Here is a 23,300-nt window from a genome sequence, read left to right as displayed (position 1 = left end):
ACAACAATAGCAATAACAGCAAAATCTTATAATAAAAGGACATTTCTCCAAGAAGATCTACTAAAGGCCAACAAGCAAGTGAAAATATTCTCAACATAGCTAATCATTAGGCAAATGCAAATCAAAACCGCAAGACCACTTCATACCAATTAGGATGGCAACTATCAAAAAACAAAGAGAAAATAACAACTGCTGACAAGGATGTGGAGAAATTGGAAGCTTTGTGCACTGTTGGTGGGAATGTAAAATGGTGCAGCCATTATAGAAAACAGTATGGTGGTATCTTAAAAATTAAAAATAGAATTACTATATGATCTGGAAATTCTACCCTAAGGAATTGAAAACAGGGTTACAAAGACCTATTTGTACCCCCGTGTTCATAGCAACATTATTCACAATAGCCAAAAGGTAGATAGTTGGCAACCCAAGTATCCATCAGCAGGTACATGGATAAAAAACAAACAAACAAAATGTGTTATATACATAGAAAGGAATATTATTGAGTCTTAAAAAGGAAGGAAATTCTGGTACATGCTACAATGTGGAAGAAACATGAGGACATTTTGCTACATGAAATAAGCCAGTCAGAAAAATACAAATAATATATGATTCTAAATACATGAAGTCTCTAGATTAGTCAGATTCATACAATCAGAATATAGAATGGTGGCTGTCAAGAGCTCGGGGAGAGGATTGTGGGGAGTTGTTATTTCACGAGTATAGAGTTTCAGTTTTGCAAGATGGAAGCAGTCTGGAGATTAGTTTTACTACAATGTGAATGTACTCGACACTGCTGAACTGCACACTAAGATAGTAAATGATTAAAATAGAAAAATTTATACTGTGTGTATTTCACCACAATTTTTAAAATGTAAATGATTGGGTCCTATTTGAAGCTATGGATATACAGAAGATTATTTCACCAGCATTCTATAGAACATTTTAAATTCCTGGTGGTAAAAATTCTGGGTTCAATGGTATGAAGTCTATTAAACTGAAAGCTATTAATCAATTTCTTTTCAAATTTTGTACCACTTTACACCTCCACTAATAATAAATAATGGTACGTATTCCCCTACTTACAATAAAGCTTCATTTATAGTTAAATTTTTGCCAGTCTTTTGGGAGAAAAATTAATTCATTTCTGTGTTAATTCACACATTATGAATCACTAGTGAAGGTGAGCATTTTTCACCACTTTAAACATTTTTACCTTCTTTTCTAGACATTATTTTTTCATACTTTTGATGCAATTTTATGATGGAATTTGTTTTTTTTCTCAGTATTTTTTAATGATTTTTTTTAGAGTGGGATGGGGAGGGGCAGAGGGAGAGAGAGAATCTTAAGCAGGCTCCATACCCAATGAGGAGCTCAACACAGGGCTTGATCTCATGACCCTGAGGTCATGATCTGAGCCAAAATTAAGAGTAGGGCACTTCAACCACTGAGCCACCCAGACGCCCTAACAATTTTTTTTTATAAAATAGGTATATGAATCCTTTCATATATATTACAACTCATTCTAGTCTGATGCAACTTGTTTTAACCATTTAAGGTTTTTGTTCTATTATTTCAATATAAATGTTAAGAAATAAACTTAAATCTATCTGTAATTGCTTTTTAGTTTTGTGAATTAGAATGTAACTTAATTGCTTGTACACTAATGGCCACTTGTTCTATTCCTACAGCCTGGAAATGCTACCTTCCAACTACATTAGTGTTTTTTCTATATTCTATACTAAATTAACCTTTGTGGCACCAATAATGCTGCATTCCATATGTTACCTATTTAGAGTATGCTAGAGGTCAGTCTGGCCCATTCTGCTTCCTTTTAAAATTAAAAATTAAAAAAAAATTCTCAGATATCTTTAGATAATTTCTTCTCTCAATTTTGGAAACAACTTGTAGGGTCCCTAAAAATTTCTACTTAGATGTTGATTAAGGGGCACCTGGGTGGGCTCAGTCAGTTAAAGGACTGACTCTTGATTTAGGCTCAGGTTTGTGACCCCAGGGTCATGGGATCCAGCACATGTGAGGCCCTACACTCTGTAAGGAATCTGCCTGAGATTCTCTGTCTCTCTCTCCCTTTACCCCTCCCCTTGCTCTGTCTGTCTCTCTAAAATAAATAAATATATTTTTTAAAAGATGCCGATTAGGGACTTTGCCTGCACCCACCCCAAGCCAGAGATTCTCCACTCACCCTGGCATCCAGTGAGGTGTGCTAGGCACCAGTGCCAGTGGAGTGGACCTGGGCAGAGTGATAGTGACCAGACTGGGACTGGGGCTGCTGCTTCTGGTGCTGCTCCTACCCACACAGATTTATTCAAAGCAAACAACTATTGTCAATACTTTCAAGTAACACCTCCCAGAATACCTGGACTTTCCCCAAATTCAGTTAATACCACTACCACAGCTACTGATGGTACTTTGCAGTAAACAGCCAGTCTCTTTGTGATCTCATTCTCCCTTCTATAGCTCTACCCTTAAGAGACTCAGGCCAACATCTATATTTCCCCATCTTCTCAACCCAATCCAAATGGCATCTAGATATCCAGTGTGACAAGGAAAAAACAAGTCTTCACTGACACTTGCTAATTCCACACCTTATTTTATTGACTCAGAAAATGTTGCACATCCCAAATTTGATTGGTCTGAAAAATATGTGACGGTCTATTGTCTAGATGATGAATGTCTATTAAATCTACTGGAGTTTCATGCACAAGATGAAATTAGAACCTAGTCCTAAGCCTAAAACGGGCTTGATTCAGGAAAGTAAGTCTTTTCACAACTGCCTAGATGCACAGAAAGCTTTTTTAAAAATAGACATTCTAGGGACACCTTGGTGGCTCAGCGGTTGAGCATCTGCCTTTGGCTCAGGGCGTGACCCCGGGGTTCCGGGATTGAGTCCCACATCGGGCTCCCTGCATGGAGCCTGCTTCTCCCTCTGCCTGTGTCTCTGCCTCTCTGTGTGTCTCTCATGAATAAATAAATTAAGATCTTTAAAAAAAAATAGACATTCTAACGTCTTTTGTTCACGTGGTCATACACTGATGCTTAGATGCTCCAGTATCTAATATAGCCACGATAGTCTTGATAATCAAAGGCATTTTTTCCCATCTTTAGGAACCTATACTCCATATGAACAACCATATTCAACAGAACTCTAGCTATGGTGTGTGTGAATGAACATTCCATTTAGTTTCATATCTAAACGCTGTACATCTATTTTGGATTATATATTGTGTTTGTGTATTTATGCTTTGATTCTTAGTAATTTCTCATGTTTGGGAATTGATTTGCATTGAACACAAACTGTAAATAAAAAGAAATAGTTCAAAGAACAAAAAAAGATTTTGATTAGGATTAAACTGTAGTTATGCAGTTATTTGGAAGGAGAGATTGTTTTTCTAATATTTATAGTCATTTATCTCAAGAACATAATATGCTGTTTTTAGTTTCAATTTTTAAAGTTTTAGTTAACATATAGTGTAATATCAGTTGCAGAAGTAGAATTTAGTGACTCATCACTTATATATAACACCTAACACTCATCACAAGTGCCCCCTCTTAATCTCATCACCCATTTAACCCATACCCCTGCCCACCTCCCCTCCAACAATCCTCAATCTGTTCTCTTTAGTTAAGAGCCTGTTTTATCCCTGTCTCTTATTTTTCCCCACTATGTTCATCTGTTTCATTTCTTAAATTCCACATGAGTGAAATGATCATTTATGCCCTTTAGTACACTTTTATAATTTATTTCATATAGTTTTACATGTCATGTAGATATATTCCTAAGCATTCTGTATATTTTGAGGATCTTATATATAGGAGCAATTAAAACATAATATTAACATTACATTTCTTATTTGCTTTATTTTTTTACTTTTTTATAAAGGATTTTATTTATTTATTCATGAGAGACACAGAGAGAGAAAGAGGCAGAGACACAGGCAGAGGGAGCCCGACATGGGACTCGATCCCAGGTGTCCAGGATCACACCCTGGGCTAAAGGCGGTGCTAAACCGCTGAGCCACCTAGGCTGCCTTCTTATTTGCTTTAAAACACTTATTTGTTGCATCTTAATCTTACATTTTTCCAGCATGTTGAAATAATTTATACAATATTATTTTTCCAGTGGATTTTTCAAAATGTACTTTTTATTTTTTTTACAAATAATGACACATTTGCTTTTTTGTTATACTACTTATTTCTTTTTCATATTTTGTTGCATTTGCTAGGTACACCAGTACAAGGCTGCATGGTGCCTATGTTAGAGGACATTTTTACCTTTATTTATATTAATAGCCATGCTTTTTTTTAATGTCTTTTCATTAAGTATATATCCTTATTGATGTAGAGCTCTGTAGGTCACAGAAGGTATTTACCTTCTATTTATACCTTGACCAAAGTTTTATCAGAAATCACTTTAATATATTTTTTAATTTTCTATCATCTTTTGATATGATCATGAAAATTTTCTGTTAATATAACTGGTTGTCTTAATAAAATCTATTCTTTAAAATACAGAAAAGAACAATGAATACTATAAGAAATACCCATCATGTCACCACCAAAAAGAAAAAAAAAATTAACACATTGTTTTCAGTTGTTTTTTCCAGCTGTATGCTCTAAGTAAATCACACAAGAAATATATAACTTGGTCTCATTTATTTAAAAAAAAAAATGATACTCAACCTGTAGGTGTCTCTGGGTCTAAAATGAAAAAAAAAAAATTATAGTGATTAAGCCAAGTACTTACTTAACGACCATTCCTGACAGTTCTACCTCCACCTTCTTTGTTCTCTGAAGGAGTCACTAAAAATAGGTTTGGTATAATTTTTGTATAGTTTACTCTGTACATATTATATATAAACTATAATTTTGTGAGTTTTTCTTAAAAGTATATTTCCTATATCACATTATATAGGAAAATAATAAGAATTAGTAATATGGTTTTTAAATTTGTTTTCTACAAAACTAACTATTGTAATTGGTAATATTTTCCTAACTTACACTTGATATGCTGAGGTAGTTAATTATTCTAAGATCTGTAGGTTCAGAGGCAGTGATTTGATTATTAGAAATGTGATGAAGTTGTTATATAGCCTATGTTAAATACAGTTTACAACTTCAAGTAAACAGACTTCATTTTCAATGACAAATATTCTAAAATAATAAAATTTTAAAAAGAAAACATTTATGTTGTATATATGATGTGCCATACATTCTAGCGTTTTGTGTGTATTGATGCCTGACATTAGTACATTTGTGTAACACATTTATAAACTTTATTAGAAAACAGCATTATTAGCATCATCTATTTATGGTTTATGAAACTCAGGGGAAGAAGTTAATCCATTCCTATCATATTTCTAGAAAATCACATTTCTGAACAAAATTTCTACCATTAATAAGCGATTCAGAGGTTATGGAATCTCCACTCCACTTCTTCCACCTACTCATCTTGGAAAACATAGTCCCTGCTCATAACAGTTCTCTCTCAGGGTGTATCTGTCTCCTTTTGGAGAAAATCATTGCTAAACATACATTGTATTTACTTATTTTTGATGTTATATAAGAAATTACAAATATAAATGAAAACAGAATAGTATAATGAGTTCCCATGAGTCCATGATGCAATCTCAACATATATATACCTCAGTTAACATAGCATATTTTTGAGGTTCATCCATGCTGTAAAATGTATCAGTAATCCATTCCTTTTTATTGCTGAATGTTATTCCATTGTAAGGATATACCATATTTGTATATCCATTCAACAAGATTTGGATTGTTATCAGGTTTTGGCAATTATGAACAATGATGCCAGAAATTGTTGTGCACACATCTGTGAATGGATAAATGTTCTCATTTCTCTTGGGTAGATACCTAAGAATAGAATTACTGGTTTATATGCTAAGTTTATATTAAATGAGTAATTTTTTAAAAGAGCTTATTTGAGAAAGAGAGAGGAGTGTGTGAGCACCAGGGTGGAGGGAAGAAGGGGCAGAGGGAGAGAGAGAAACTCAAGCAGACTCCACATAAGTGCTGTACCCTACTTGGGGCTCAATCTCACAACACTGAGATCAGACCTGGGCCGAAACCAAGAGTTGGCGGTTTAGTCAACTGCTGTTAAACTCTCTTTTTAAGAAAATGCTAGGGACTCTTGTGTGACTCGGTCAGTTAAGCATTTGCCTTCAGTTTAGGACACAATCCCAGAGTCCTGGGATTAAGCCCCACATTGGGCTCCCTGCTCAGTGAGGAGTCTGCTTCTCCTGCTCCCTCTGTGCACTCTCTCTCCCAAATAGATAAATAAAATCTTAAAAAAAGAAAATGCCAAACTGTTTTCCAAAGTGACTATATAATTTTATAGTCGCACTAGTGATCTCCAATTGGTATATGAGAATTCCAATTTCTCCATAGTCCTTCACATGACCATTTATATATCTTCTTTGGTGAAATGCTTATTCAAGTCTTTTAATTAGGATTAAAAGATTTTTAATTGGACTTTTTCTTATTTTTGAGATGTAAGAGTTTGTTACGTATTCCAGGTGCAAGTCCTTAATCAGATACGTGACATTTTCCTTCTGCCTGACAGATGGCCTTTAACATACCCTATAGTGAAGCTATGCTAGTGATGGATTCTTTCAGCTTTTGTATGAAAATATCTTTTCTCAGAATAGTCTTCTGAACTTTCCAATGTATATGTGTTAATATTTTGAGGGTTCTCCTCTTCACAAGCCCTGATGATTCTCTGCTGTCTTTCTTCTGCATCTTGTGCACAGATAATTAGGAAGACACAATCAATAGCTCCAAGACCCATTTAAAAAACACAAGGAATAGATATTAGAAGAGACTGGTTATTACACCAAGATATGGGCATAAAGCTTAGATGCAAAAAATTGCTATGGTTTTACTAAAAGGAATATTTCAAATAAACACATAAGCAAGTCAATAATGATTAAAGAGTATATAAAAAGCTAAAAACATATACAAAGGGGCACCTGGGTGGCTCAGTCAGTTAAGCACCCAATTCTTGATTTCACCTCAGGTTTATGGGATCGGTCCTGTGTCAGGCTCCCCACGTAGCATGGAGTCTGCTTGGGATTCTCTCTCTACTCAACCTCTGCCCCTTCCCCCACTCATTGTGCTTTCTCAATAAATAAATAAATAAAATCTTTAAAATATATACACACAAAGGTCAATCTTTTCCTTATTTTTATCACCTATAAGTTTTTTCTTTAATTACTTTTATATGTATGTTTCAGCATACACAAATAGTTAACAAATTTAAAGCCTTTACCTTTACTTTTAATACATAATTAAATCAAACGATGTATATGTAATATAGAATTTAAAATCTTAAACTGTAACACTTTGCTAAACAGACACATACAGTCCAACGAGATAGTTTATATTCTTTTGCTTATATTAAGACTTTGAAATCCAATGAATACTTTATACTTAATAGTGTATCTCAATCTAGATGCTAAATTTTCATCATAAATACTTTATATGCTTTTAGAGTTCATAAAATTTAATTGAAAAAGAAGACCCAAATTGTTCCGAGTGTACTAAAAAAGTTTATCAGTAGCTGGATTATCTGTTTTTAAATTAAAATTAAAATTTAATAAAGTTGAAAATTCAGTAACTCAGTGGAATGAGTCACACCTCATATGCTTTACAGCCATGCTGAATAGTGGCTACCTTATTGAACAAAACAGCTTGAGAGATTAATTGGGTGGCTGAGGAACAAAGATATTTTCAATTTTGTAGTGTATCCATAACATGATTTATCCAAATAAATGAATAAACTATTTTCTTGTTTTAAAGCCAACTAGAAGGTTTTAGAGATCATAAACACTCAGGGTGTTGATGAAGATATCAAATATCTAAGTTTGAATAGAACAATTTAATAAAATATAGATAGAAAAAGATCAATATTTATAAATTAATATTTTATACATTTTATTTCAAATACATACATATATGAACCTCAAAATAGATACTGTAAGTTTAGAAATATATACATTTAAATATATGATTTTATTTTTCCCTCCCTTCCACTGTGTTCATCTGTTTTGTTTCTTAAATTCCACATATGATATTTGTCTTTCTCTGACTGACTTATTTCACTTAGCATAATACCCTCTGGTTCCACCCACTGTTGCAAATGGTAAGTTTTCATTTTTGATGGTTGAGTAATATTTCACTGTATATGTGTATATATGTATATATGTATAGATATATACATACATACATATGTATATATGCATGCATCCCTTTGGATCATTATGTTTGTATCCTTTGGATAAATACTTAGTAGTGCAATTGCTGGGACATAGGGTAGTTCTATTTTTAACTTTTTGAGGAACCACCATACTGTTTTCCAGGGTGGCTGCACTAGTTTCCATTCCTACCAACAGTGCAAGAGGCTTCCCCTTTCTCTGCATCTTCACCAATACCTGTTGTTTTTTGTGTTGATTTTAGCCATTCTGACAGGTGTGAGGTAATATCTCATTGTAGTTATGATTTGTATTTCTCTGATGATGAGTGACGTTGAACTTCTTGCATGTGTCCATTGACCATCTGTATGTCTTCTTTGGAAAAATATCTATTCATGTCTTCTGCCCACTTTTTTAATTGGATTATTCATTTTTTTTGGTGGTGAGTTTTATAAATTCTTTATATGATAAAGGATTAATATCCAAAGTATATATCAATTGCAAATATCTTCTCCCATTAAGTGGATTGCCTTTTAGTTTTATTGATTTCTTCCTTTACTGGACAGAAGCTTTTTATTTTGATGAAGACCTAATAGTTTATTTTTGTTTTGTTTTCCTTGCCTCAAGAGACATCTAGAAAAGAAGTTGCTATGCCACTGTCAAAAAGATTACTACCTGTGTTCTCTACCAAAAAATCGCTACAATTGATACACAGATTCAGTTAGGTCACTGCAGGACACAAAAACAAGCTGCAGAAACCTGTGGCATTTCTATACACCAACAATGAAACAGCAGAAAGAGAATGTAAGAAATCAATCCCATTTACAATTGCACCAGAAATAATAAGATACCTAGGAATAACCTAGCCAAAGAGATGAAAGACCTGTACTTTGAAAATTATAAAACACTAATGAAAGAAATTGAAGATGACACAAGGAAATGGAAATATATTCCATGCTCATGGATTAAAAGAACAAATATTGTTTAAATGTCTATACTACGCAAAGCAATCAACATATTTAATGCATTTCCTATCAGGCACCTGAATGGCTCAGTAGGTTAAGCATCTGCCTTCGGCTCCAGTCGTGATCCCGGGGTCCTGGGATTGAGTCCCACTTGGCCGCTGTGTTCTGTGGGGAGCCTGCTTCCCCTCTGCCTATGTCTCTGTGTCTCTCATGAATAAATATATAAAATCTTTAAAAAAAAATAATGCAATCCCTATCAAAATACCAACTGTAATTTTCACAGAGCTAGAACACATAATCTTGAAATTTATATGGAACCACAAATAGCCAAAGCAAATTTGAAAAGAAGAGCAAAGCTGGAAACATCACAATTCCAGACTTCAAGTTATATGATGAGCTGTAGTGATCAAGACAGTCTGGTACTGGCACAAAAATAGATATGTAGAATAGAAAACCCAGAAATGAACTCACAACTATAAGTTCAATTAATCTTCAACAGGGCAGGAAAGAATATCCTATAGGAAAAAGATAGTGTCTTCAAAAAATGGTGATGGGAAAACTGGACAGTAATATGCAGAAGAATGAAAGTGGACCACTCTCTTACACCATATACAAAAAGAAATTTGAAATACATTAAAGACTTAAATGTGAGACATGAAACCATAAAAATCTTAGAGGAGAATACTTCAAGTTTTTATTTTAATTCTAGTTAGTTAACATACAGTGTTATATTTGTTTCAGGTGTACAATATAGTAATTTAACAGTTCCATACATCACCCTGTGCTCATCACCACAAATGCACTCCTTAATCTCCATCATCTATTTAACCCATTCCCCCTCCCTCTGGTAACCATCAGGTTGTTCTCTGGAATTAAGAATCAGCCTCTTGCTTTCCCTCTCTCTCTCTCTCTCTCTCTCTCTCTCATTATTTTCCCTTTGATTGTTTCTTAAATTTCACATAGGCATGAAACCATATGGTATTTGTCTTTCTCTGTCTTATTTCACCCAGCATTATACTCTCTAGGTCCATCCATGTTGTTACAAATGGCAAGATTTCATTCTTTTTTATAGCTGAATAGTATTCCTATCTTAGACTTTTAAAAGAGAGTCAGCATCAGGGGTAGGAACTGGCCATCCACCTTTAATGGGAACAGGATAAAAACTCATTTTGTTTCTAATCTTTAGGAACTGGGGTTTTCTAAAAGATATTTTTACTCAAAATTTAAAGGAAAATCACCATTAGTTTTAATATAGTATTAGTCCATAAGTACTAAGAAATGTAAGAACTGGCATAGAAAGAAATAAAACACTTTTTGAAGATGAGATGATCATCTAGGTAAATCGACAAAATCAACATTTAGAATTACTTTTAGAATTACTGTTCTGCAAATTTTCCAGGACATGATCAACCTCTAAAATTAATAGCATTTCTCAAATCAATAATAAAATAAAACATAATAAATAAATACCTCTCAATGAAAAATACATAAGTATCTAAGAATTGAATAAAGGACATAGGAGATGTTGTGGATAAAAGGCTTTTGAGGCCACAAAATAATAAATTTAAGAGGGCTGAAATCATAAATTATGTTCTCTAAACTCAATAGAATGAAAATAAAAATCAATAGCAGAAAATTCAGGAAATTCATAAAATCCCCAAATACATGGATGTTAAAAAGCACACTCCTAAATAACCTATAGGTAAAGACAAAGTCACAAGGAAAATCAGGAAATAATCAGATGAATGAAAACAAAAACACAACATACCAAAACTTATGAGATGAAATTAAGTCAGTACTTAGAAAGAAATTTATAATTGCAAAAGGTTATGTTTTTTAAAAAATGGATTGTCAAGTCAATAACCATTTTTTAAGTAGAAAGGAAGCTGGCATAATTACATTAATATCTATCAGGTTAAACTTTAAGGCAAAACACTTTGTTAGAAGTAAAAGTATATCAAACAAGGACAAAAGGAACAATTAACCTGAAAAACATAATAATTCTGAATTTGTTTTTTTAAAGATTTTATTTATTTATTCATGAGAGACACAGAGAGAGAGAGGCAGAGACACAGGCAGAGAGAGAAGCAGGCTCCATGCAGGGAGCCCGGTGTGGGACTCGATCCCAGGACTCCAGGATCATGCCCTGGGCCCAAGGCAGACGCTCAACCGCTGAGCCACCTAGGCATCCCATAATTCTGAATTTGTATGTATTTAACAACATATTCTCAAGACATAAAGAAAATTTAGCAAAATTCTTGGGGAAATGAAACCAACATATAATCATAATGTAGTATTTTAATACAACACTTAATTGCTAAGTCAAACATTAAAATTCAGCATGCATAGGAAAGGTGTTTACACAGTTAATAAGCTTGACTTACGAGAAGTAAGTAAATATCTTCATCCAACTGGTAGAGAATACACATTATTTTCAAGCACATAATGATCATGTACTAGACCACAAAACATATCTTAACAAGCTCTGATGAATCAACATATAAGCATTTTATAAATCATAAGGCAATTTAATTAGAAGTAACTTCAACTTATCTCTCCATTTAGAAATTAAAGAGTACCTTTCTTTTTTTTTAAATTTTTTTTTTATGTATTTATGATAGTCACAGAGAGAGAGAGAGAGAGAGAGGCAGAGACACAGGCAGAGGGAGAAGCATCGGGAGCCTGATGTGGGATTCGATCCCGGGTCTCCAGGATCTCGCCCTGGGCCAAAGGCAGGCGCCAAACCGCTGCGCCACCCAGGGATCCCAAAGAGTACCTTTCTAAGTAATTAATAAATCATGGAAGAAATTAGGTGAATAACCTGGTAGTGCATTGTACAACAATAATAATAACTGGATCAATATTTACTGGGGAAAATTAACAAAGCTGGTAGCAGTAGCAGGTTTGCCCATCTCTGTTACCCATCACATTCTGGGTCATTGCAGAGGGATTTTTCAGGGCAAGACTACAGACCTACGAGAGACACGTTGGCCTTTAGACCAGGATTTTTTTTTTTTTGTCTCTTTTTTCTACTTTTGATTTTTTAAATATTATTTTTTAGAGCAGTTTTAGGCTCACAGCAAAATTGAGTAGAAAGTATAGAGATCTCCAATATACTTGCTGCACCCACAGATATGTAGCCTCCCCCACTATCAAGAGGAGTACATTTTCTACAATTGATGAACCTACATTGACACATCATCACCTAAAGTCCATAGCTTACATTAGGGCTTACTCCTGGTGTTGTACATTATATGAATTTTGACAAATGTATAATGACATGTATCCCTCATTATAGTATCATACAGGATAATTTCACTTCCCTAAAAACTCTGTGTTCTACCCACTTATCCCTATCTCTCCCCAACTCCTAGTAACCACTGATCCTTTTACAGTCTCCATAGATTTGCCCTCAAACGGGGCAGCCCGGGTGGCTCAGGGGTTTAGCGCCACCTTCAGCCCAGGGTCTGATCCTGGAGTCCCGGGATTGAGTCCCACATCGGGCTCCCTGCATGGAGCCTGTTTCTCCCTCTGCTTGTGTCTTTGCCTCCCCCCACTCTCTGTGTCTCTCATGAATAAATAAATAAAATCTTAAAAAAAAAATGATTTTCCCTCAAACCAATAAATTTATACCTTTAGAAACTAGAAAAAAAAAAGCAGACCAAGTCCAAGGCAAGCAGAAAGAAGAAAATGAAATCTAGAGCAGAAATAAATAAGAGAATAGAAAAACAACACAGTAAATCAATGAAATCAGAAGCTTGTTCGTTCTCAGTCTGACATTTCCTTTAGCATAATACCCTTTAGGCTCATCCATGTTATCACAAAAGACAAATACTACACGATTTCATTTATATGTAGGATCTTAAAAAACCAAACAAATGAATAAATAAACAAAAAGCAAATAAGACCTATAGATACAAGAACAAGCTGATGATTGCCAGAGGGGAGGGGGGAGGGATACAAGCAAAATGAGTGGAGAGTGGGCGATACAAGCTGACAGTTACAGAAAGAGAAGTCCTGGGATAATCACTATGGTGTACACCTGAAATCAATGTAACATTATGTGTCAACTATACCCAAATAAAAAATATTTAAATAAGTGAAAGGAAAAAAAAGCTAGTTCTTTGAAAAGATCAACAAAATGATAAACTGACAAGAAAAAGGAGATGAAAACTCAAATTACTAGAATAAATCAAAGATGAGATATAATGACTAACCTTACAGAAATAAAAAGCACTATGAAGGAATACTATGAATAATTGTGTAATTCTTTTAAAGACTTATTTATCTTATTCATGAGAGACACAGATTGAGAGAGAGTGAGGCAGAGACATAGGCAGAGGGAGAAGCAGGCTCCTCACAGGGAGGAGGCAGGCACCTAACTGTTGAGCCACCCAGGTGTCCCTACTTGTGTGATTTTTATAATTTGTAAAACAAATTAGATAACAGATTAAACAAATTCCTAGGAAGATACAAAATGCCAAAATTTGACTCAACAAGAAATAGAAATGTTGTGAATAGATAATGAATAAATAAATAGAATAAAGAAGTAAAGACATTCTTTAAGATTCTTTAAGAAGTAAAGAGATTGAGTTAACTAATCAAAAACTTCCCACAAAGAGGGGCACCTGGGTGGCTCAGTGCCTCTCTCTATATATCTCTCGTGAATAAATAAAATCTTTAGAACAAAAGTTCCCACAAAGAAAAGTCTAGGCCTAGATGGCCTCACTGCTAAATTCTGCCAAATATTTAAATAATTAACAGTAATCTTTCACAAACTCTCCAAAAAACCTGGAAGAGAACACTTCCTGAGTCTATGAGACTACATTTCCCTGATACCAAAACTGAGTGAAGACATCATAAAGAAAATTGTAGGGTAATAGCCCTTAAGAATAAGGATGCAAAATTCCTCCACAAAATACTTGAATACCAAATCTAGCACATATAAAAAGGATTATATACCAGACCACGTGGGGTTGATCCAGGAACGCAAAGTGGATTCAACATACAAAAATAATTAAGGTAATATACTATATTAATAGAATAAAGGACAAAAACCACAGGATCATCTTAACAGGCACGGAAAAGCACTTGACAAAATTCCTCACCCTTTCATGAGACGGGCACTTAACAAATCAGGATGAGCTCTCCAACGTCTTCAACTTGATACAGGCCATCTACAAAAAATCCACGGGTAACAGCACACCTAATGGCAAAAGACAGAAGGCTTCTCCCCTAAAGATCAAACACAGGAAACAAATTTGGGACGGCCACTCTCACAACGCTTGTTCGACATGGTGCTGAAAATTCTAGGCAGTGCAATCAGGCAAGAAAAGGAAATAAAAGGCATCTGAATTAGAAAGGAAGAAGTAAAGATACCTCTCGTCACAGATGGCATGGTTTTGTACATAGAAAATCCTACGGAATCCATTAGAAGACTCTTGGAACTAATAAACAAGTCCAGCAATGTTTCCAGATAGAAGATCAATATGTAAAATTTTTATAATTTTCCACTGCTAATTGTTCACCCCAAATGAGCTTATCCACATAGACACATATGCATAGAAGAATCTAGAGGAAAGAGGTAATTCAGCATCTGTTAATTGCACCAGAATTCAGTCCATACATTCAAATAGCAGCATTGGTGAATCCTTGGTACGTGCTGGGCATCACTCATGTGCTCTACATAGGAATGCATCCGTGTGTTAGCTTATTAACACAGTCACACCAAGTATTTTCATCCCCTTTCCACAACTGAGAAAACTGAGGTCGAGAGTGGTTAAGTAACTCGGTCACACACGGATCAGCAAAGCTAGGATTATATATTCTCTGTCTTCAGGAGATAGCTGAATTTGAAGAGGAGGTAAAGACTCAGAGTTAAAAGTTGGAAAGTCTTGGGGTGCCTGGGTGGCACAGTCGGTTAAGCAGTGGACTGTTGGTTTTGGCTCAGGTCATGACGTCAAGCTCGTGAGATGGAGCCTGGTGTTGGCCCTGTGCTGGGGGTGGGCGATGGAGTCTGCTTAGGATTCTCTCGCTCCCTGTCCCTCTAACCCCCTTCCCACTCTCTCACCCTCTCTCTCCCCATCTCTCTCTCAACAATCTTTAAAAAGAAAGAAAGAAAAAAAAAAAGAACTGAGTCTTTCCTCTGGCTCCCGCACTAGCCAGCTGTGTGACCTTGGATGGACAGTGTATTTCTCTAAACCTCTAGCCCCTCCTCTAAAAAAAAAGGAGGTTGGACTATGTGAAAGCTAAGTCCTACTCCTCTAATTCCCTCACACGGGACTTCCTCTGTGCCTGACTTCTGATTACAAACCCTCCCTTCCCCAGCCCCGGGGGGAGAGGAGAGGGCCAGGAGAGGACAGCCACTTACTTGTCATGACAAGAAATAGGAGAAACAGAAACAGGACCGCATGTCACTTGCACAAGTTGCTGCTTCAGCCAGTGATGGGTTTAGGTGAAAAGCATGGTTATAATTAGAGCAGCCGCCTGGCCCGAGGGCTGCACCGGCCACAGTGAGCACAGCTGGATCTGCTGACCGCACGCACAAGATCCTGGCCTTGAAAGTGATCCTTCTTGAATGGATTTTCCCCCCTTCCTCAAGGGAAGGAAAGCCTATTGATATAAAAGCTCACTTCCCTTCCGGCTCCCCCTGCTAAATGCTACTGCAGTAGAGACCAAGTGTTGATAAAGACGGGGGAAAGAAAAAATCGTAAGCTGAGCCTGGTCACATTGCCCCTTGTGATATAGTTTTATTTTTAACTTCGAAACACTTGAACTATTTCTGTTGAAGTTTTCTCTGCTTCCCCTGCCTCCTCAACAGAACTCTGTCCTCTGCTGCAGCTGATGCCCCCCAGCCTCTTCCTGCGATCTGCTTGCTCACAATCCAGGGACACAGGTGCAGCAGATGCTGACTCAGCCCGGGCCCTTAAGGTAAGCTTTTCAAACGAGAGCCGGTGCGGTGCACCGAGGGGACGGGAGTGGCGAACACGGAGGTGGAGGCTGAGCTGAGCATCACCTTTTTGCCCTGAGCAAGAAGATTGTTAAGCAAATTAGTCACATGTGGTGGAGAAAGCCCTTGGCTCTGAGAATGAGACCCAGCCATATGTAAACTCTTGTTTTAAATCTAAAATCTTGGAGCAGGAGGAAATTACCTGCTTTCGGACAGCTTACGTTCTTTCTTTACAACCAACTGCAGTGGCTATGTGAGATCTCTAAAGTTACACAGTAGGGATGGGGCGGGGGGGTCTTGGGGAGGGGTTGGTGAGAAAATAGGTGGAAGGGCTAGAAGCCAGGATTTCTATTTTTTAATGTCCAAATGCTGTGATCTTTTCAACAATCAGCATTTGCTGTGTAACTGCAAGTCATTCTTGCATACATACAATTTTATGTACCTTCAATTCCATCCCGTGTCACACTACCGGTTAACGTAGCATGGTTGTATTTACTGCATGTACTATTTAAACTGTCTGTAGAGCTTAAGACCTGTTTTTTTTTTTTTTTCCTAACAGTATTCCCTAAATGTGGTTCTCTCCTCCCCAAATCCCTTGAATCCAAAATGCACCCATGGAATAGAAGTGAAAGTATTTTACAAGTTGAAAAACGTATACAGGCTTTTGCATGCAAACCAAAAATTATTACAGACTTGAAGCTTGCACATCCAGAGGGACGACAGGAAAATGATTAATGATACTTGAAGTGTCGAAAGCTTTAAAATGTAGATCTCTAATTTTTGAAATAACTGCATAGTGTTGCATGCACAAATTGACAGGGATAAAGGGGGGAGGCAGTGCTTATTTTCTTGTTTCCCTCTGGGCCTTGCTTTAATGTTCATAGTTCAGCTAAGGACACCCTAGGAAGTGGCCTATGCAGCAAAAGGCATTCTGTACAGTCTGAACTTTGCGGTGTACAGGCTAAAGCCACCAATGCCAAGTAAAAGGAGACCTACCCAGATACCCTAACTCCTGGATTCCTTCCTTCCTGCCTCTGTAACCTCCAGACATATCCCATAACTGTGCTGTTGATGGCTAGGTTCTATTTATGCTGGTTTGCTAGGCATAATGCATTGTGTATAATTGCCTAACTTCATTCCATTTTGTCAGGGTTTCCACAGCATCTTCAAGGTATATGCTGGGATGCTGTCCTAGTGAGACTGGGGCGTGTTGGTTTAGGATAACCAAACAGATGGGCTGACTCACAGCTACCCCTAGATAATCTGGCTAATTAGCACTTGGCCAATACAAAACAGTAATCTAAAATACTGATACTAGTAACAGAAGCACCAGATATGAGAATTAACTAGGGTATAATGAAAATACTGGAATAACAGCCCAGAAGCCCAGGATTATGGACCCAGATGTGGGAATTATCATCAGCCAGCTGGTTGTGTTAAAATCTCAAGGCAAAGGGATTACTTAAGTATTTAACTTTATACGTTTTCTTTCCTTGGAATTAAATACGGCCATAGCAAGGGAACAACTTAACAATATGTCATTAAAATAACGAATTAAGGCTAGGTAACAGATGAAGAGTTAAAGAATATCTCTGAACTTTACCTCTTGACCTTGTCACTTCCACTAAAGTTAAAGTTCAGAAATAAATAATTATCACCAGGGCCAGCGGCATGAGGAGGCAAAATAGTTAGTTGCTGACATCATGTGAGGGGTGCTGAAAGGGCCCCTTGCCTAAAAATATCTCCCTGACATCAACCCTGTTTGCCTACTAATTTTAAAATTATAGTAAAGAATGTTAAAGCTATTATCTGTTAATCCCATTCTCTTCTGCTTGTGTCAGTGATTTAAATATACCTGCTATATGCCTTCTCATGACCTTGCTGGCCGGTGACACTCAGACTCCACCTCTTCCTCATGCTCCCAGGCTCTGTCCTATTTTGCCCTTGGTACCATCTATGCTGCCCACATGCCCTTGGCCACCACCACTACACAGGTAGCTCTGTGTGGCGTTGTGGTTTCCACAGATATCTCACTATTACATCAAGGTGAGAAGCAGGGGCAAGACACTTCACTTCTCTGGGCCTCAGTTTCTCTTGTAGGAAATGAGGAGATTAAACTAGACATTTTTCTTTCCAAGGGGGGGTCATTGGACCATCAACATTGTCTGGAGCTTGTATTATATGGGAAGACTCTTGGGCCCCACCCCAGTCCTACCAGATCAGAATCCACGTTTTAAAAAGATTGCCCAGGTGATTCCTACATATGTTGAAGATTCAGAAGCTCCAGGGCAGAGGATTTATGGTTATGTACTTGGTCCAGATTTTTGATTTATGACTGCAAGGATTTAGGATAAATAATATAACCTCCTGAAAACAATTCCGGCAGCAGAGTATCTATTATAACTCCAGCCTGCAGAAGTCTTCTCCATTCAGTGAAAGGCTACATTCACCTAATAACATTTCTCTTTCTTCCTTAAAAAAAAAAAAAAAAAAAAGCCCCAGTGGGGCGCCCAGGTGGTTCAGTCAGTTAGGCTTTGGACTCTTGATTTCTACTCAGGTCATGGTCTCAGGGTCCCAGGATTGAGCCCCACATCAGGCTCGTGATGAGTGTAGAGTCTGCTTGGGGTTTTCTCACTCCCTCTCCCTTTGCCACCTAACCACATCCACGTGTGTGTGCACTATCTATCTCTAAAAAGAAAAAAAAGTCCTAAATTAGCATACATTTGACATTATTACACTTTTCTCCTAAATTTGTTTCAAATTGCTCTCACAGCTCTTTCAAAACGCTGCTTTCTTTGGGATTCTATTCAGTTGCATTCCATTCAATCCATTGAGTAAACATTGAATGCTAGTAGCACATTAGCTGTACTCAGTCTCTCAGTCTCCAAGAAACTATTTTGTACATTCCTTGGGGAGCATTTTTGTTCTTTCTTGATATTCCAGTCAGAGTTCCTTTCCTGCCTGAACACACTCCCCTGGCCACATAACTCTTGCTCCATTGATGGCCTTCGTGCCCAAGCACACCATCCCAGCAACTTCCCCTAGGGCGTACCAACTCTGCAGCACATCACAAGAGAGAAGCCAATCTCAACTGACACCTTTCTTCCCTTAATGAACAGAATAATGTATGTAGGTTAACAATAAACATGACAAACCTGTGCATAGAAAACCAAGATGCAGGGATCCCTGGGTGGCTCAGCGGTTTGGTGCCTGACTTTGGCCCAGGGCCCTATCCTGGGGTCCCGGAATCGAGTCCCACGTCGGGCTCCCTGCATGGAGCCTGCTTCTCCTTCTGCCTGTGTCTCTGCCTCTCTCTCTCTCTCTCTCTCTCTCTATATATATATATATATATATATATCATAAATAAATAAATAAATCTTTAAAAAAAAAAAAAAGAAAAGAAAACCAAGATGCCTCGATCTGCCTTTATGGCATTTGAAAGGTCCTCCAGCCTGGGTGCAGTGCTGTTTGAATTCCTAAGAGCTTAAGGAATGAATGTGGTGAATACAAGGTGCCATGGTGGGGCTATTTCAGGGGGACTCACATTCTTAAAGGAGTAAGGTAAGACTTTTTTCTTAAATGGGCTTTGAAGATTATTAAGCTGGCAGTGGAATATAAGATACATTGGAGTGAGGGGGAAACTGAACACTGAAAGGCCAGTCAAGAGTTGCAGGAGTGATACTATGGGAAGACATAAACACCCGGACATGGAAGTGACCATGGCAGGACCTTCCTCATGGGGGAAGGGCTAACAATTGAGTGACCCTTTCCCTACTTTATCTCATTTGTCATAATTGTATCGGTTATTATGAGTTCCACTTTATGGGTGAATAAATTAGCTTTAGGGAGATTAACTTGTCAAAAATTACTTCGCTAACATATGAGAGTGTTCATTAATTTACTTTATATTAGGGGGTGTCAGATAAGGCCTCTTTGTGGTGGTAACAAAGAAGCTGGAATCTAAACAGCAAGAAGGAGCCCATAACACAGAGTGAGGGGAGAATTTTGATAGAAAGAACAAGTGCAAAGGCCCTACACAGGAATAAGTGACAGTGCTAGAGCTAAGTGCTCAAGGGAAAGGTGAGATAAAGGAGGCCAGCAGAGGACACTCATGCAGGGCTTTGTGGCCACGAGATAAGGATGTCAGAGTTTATGCTTTGTGATGGGAATCCAATGGAGATTCTAAGTGGGAATAGAGACCTAGTGTTAAAAGTTGTTGAAATCTTTATAAATTCCACATGTGAGTGAGATCATATGGTATTTATTTGTCTTTTCTCTGATTGACTTGCTTTGCATAGCATAAAGTTCTCTAGCTCCATCCACATCATGGCAAATGGCAAGATTTCATTTTTGGATGGCTAATATTCCTGTGAGTGTGTGCATGTATAGCATCTTCTTTATCCATTCATCAGTTGATGGACATTTGGGCTCAAAAAAAAAAAAAAAAAAAAGGAGAAAGGGAAACAAGCCATAAGAGACTTTTTTTCTTTTTAATTTATTTATGATAGTCACACAGAGAGAGAGAGGGGGGCAGAGACATAGGCAGAGGGAGAAGCAGGCTCCATGCATCGGGAGCCTGACGTGGGACTCGATCCCCGGTCTCCAGGATCGCGCCCTGGGCCGAAGGCAGGCACTAAACCGCTGCACCATCCAGGGATCCCGAGACTCTTAATAACAGAGAACAAACTGAGGGTTGATGGAGGGACCTGGGTGAGGAATGAGCTAGATGGGTGATGGGGATTAAGGAGGGCACTTGCTGTGATGAGCACTTATGTACCTGGTGATCATTGAATTCTATTCCTGAAACCAATATGTTATTGTAACTATGTTAACTAACTAAAATTTTTAAAAAGTCGTTGAAATCACTCTTTCTGCTAGTGAATATAGATTACAGAGCATCCAATGGAGGGGTGAGACTGATTTTTTTTTTAAGAACATTCTTTTTTTTTTTAATTTTTATTTATTTATGATAGTCACACAGAGAGAGAGAGAGAGAGAGAGAGAGAAAGAGGCAGAGACACAGGCAGAGGGAGAAGCAGGTTCCATGCACCAGGAGCCCGACGTGGGATTCGATCTCAGGTCTCCAGGATTGCGCCCTGGGCCAAAGGCAGGCGCTAAACCGCTGCACCACCCAGGGATCCCGAGACTGATTATATAGTCTTTTGCACCAGACTGGATGAGTGGTGATGGTGCTTTAGTGGGGATGGAAAGAAATGGATAAAAGTGCTCACTGCCCTTTCAGGCCTTTCCTCAAGGCCTTCCTATCTAACTGGGTAGTAGTTCCTTTGTGACTGGGAGCACAAAATCAACCAGCTTCTAGCTCGGTGGTTCTTAAACTTAAGTGTACAACAAAATCAGCTGGATACAGTAGTTCTGATTCAGTAGGTTTGATTTGGTACAGTCCAATAGTTTACTTTTTTAACCAGTTCCTAGGTAACACTGACATTGTGGGTCAGGGTATCACACTTTACGGGCCATTGTTCTAGCTGACTTGCCTTTTCTTACTGACTTACTCCTTTCTGAGTGAAAAGATACATAGCACCACAACCTGCATCCAATGTTTCTCCCTTGCTAGGATCTAAATCATCCCCTATTTCAGTAAAGAAATATCTATCCCTTAAACTCATGTACCTGGTTCTTCCATCTACTTATATTCCACTTAAACTGCATCCAGTACAATCTAGTTCTGTGTAGATTTTTAAAACTATTGAAGTCTAAATTATAGTAGTTTGACTGCAGTCTCCTCTATCCAGGAAACTTTTAAAATACATTTTGGGGAGAGTGTTTTGACCATAGACTCAATTGAAGTTCATTCTTTTTTAAAGATTTTATTTATTTATTCATGAGATACAGAGAGAGAGAGAGGCAGAAACAGACTCCATGCAGGGAGCCCGACGTGGGCCTTGATCCCGGGTCTCCAGGATCATGCCCTGCTAAACCGCTGAGCCACCAGGGCTGCCCCCAATTGAAGTTCATTTTTAAGAGAAGGGAGTATACTGCCTTTTTCAGACAGGAAGTAAGAATTTAAAGGTGAACTTAGAAGCATAGAAACTAAAGGAAGAAATGGCACCTGGATAAATATACATTGTTTCAGGCATAGAGTTTTGTCAAGTTTCTCCACAGTGAAGAGTTTCTATAATGTACATGCTTTAATTTAGTTGGTTTTCCATTTAAATCTCATAATTTGTATTATATTACAGATTTTAACCCTAAAAAATTACTTTCATATTTGTACTACCTCAAATGCAAAACCATGGGGCCTGGATACTTTTCATATTTCCTCTATTCATATGGGGCACAGTATGGGATGTGGCCCAGAGGAGGACCAAAAAAAAAAAAAATCATCGTGGGGACAAAGGTGCTTCTTATGAACTTCCTATGAATGAAGAACGTCCAGCTCCTCTACCATCTGGAAAGATTATTGGTATAGTCTGTGCCCCAACTGGAGAAAGAGAGGCTCTCCCCTGATGGGTTCTAGTCATGGGCATGATTTGTTCCACATGTCTCTGTGGGTCTCTGAGGGACACAGCATGATATTGCAGAGTACAGCTTGAAACCAGACAAACTTAGGCCTCTTTGTGTTCCACTGAAAGTGGAAAGGGCAATACCCACATCACATGGCCTTTGTGAGGATTAAGTGAGATGTCACATAAAAACATAGTAGGCACTAAAATCTTATTCTTTCTTCCTGACATTCAAAATGTATAAAAGTCACTCAGTCTAGGAAAGTCAGACAAATGCTGTGAAGGATAAAGATCCAGTCACTGCACTAGAGCAGAGATTAGGAGAACGAGGCATCTTATGTCATAAGATAACCAGTGAGATATATATATATAATATTTTATATAAAATCTATATTATATTATATATAATTATATATAATTTATATATATAAATATATATAATTTGATCATCTTAAGGCAAGACCAACTAGCTACAACCTAAGATGACCAATCAAGTATCCAAGTTTGTCTGCAACAAAGAGGTTTCCCAGGATCTAGAACTTTCAGAACTAAAACCAAGAGAGTCCCAGGCAAACCAGGACAATTGTCACACTGCTTACCCAGCAATAACAGACAATCAAGAATTTGGGGGATGTCCCTTTATCTCAGTGGGAACAATTTCCCCTAGATATACAACAAAAGGTTCAGATGTGAT

The 23,300-nt window shown here is 37.4% G+C and overlaps 1 protein-coding gene across 3 annotated transcripts in view; it reads left to right on the top strand.

Annotated features, from left to right (window-relative positions):
* FBXO40 (F-box protein 40) overlaps positions 1 to 23,300 on the top strand; it is a 57,987-nt gene that overhangs the window by 22,572 nt on the left and 12,115 nt on the right. For 2 of the 3 annotated variants that reach the window (XM_072812545.1, XM_072812546.1), the window contains one exon: positions 16,014 to 16,123. The gene's annotated coding sequence lies outside the window, so the exon portion shown is untranslated. Of the gene's footprint in view, positions 1 to 14,030; positions 15,903 to 16,013; positions 16,124 to 23,300 lie in introns of those variants that run through there. The other variant, XM_072812547.1, reaches the window with a different exon arrangement.

This window comes from Canis lupus, chromosome 35, assembly GCF_048164855.1.
Source record: "Canis lupus baileyi chromosome 35, mCanLup2.hap1, whole genome shotgun sequence".
Lineage (NCBI taxonomy): Eukaryota > Metazoa > Chordata > Mammalia > Carnivora > Canidae > Canis > Canis lupus.
This window is presented reverse-complemented; position numbering and strand designations above follow the sequence as displayed.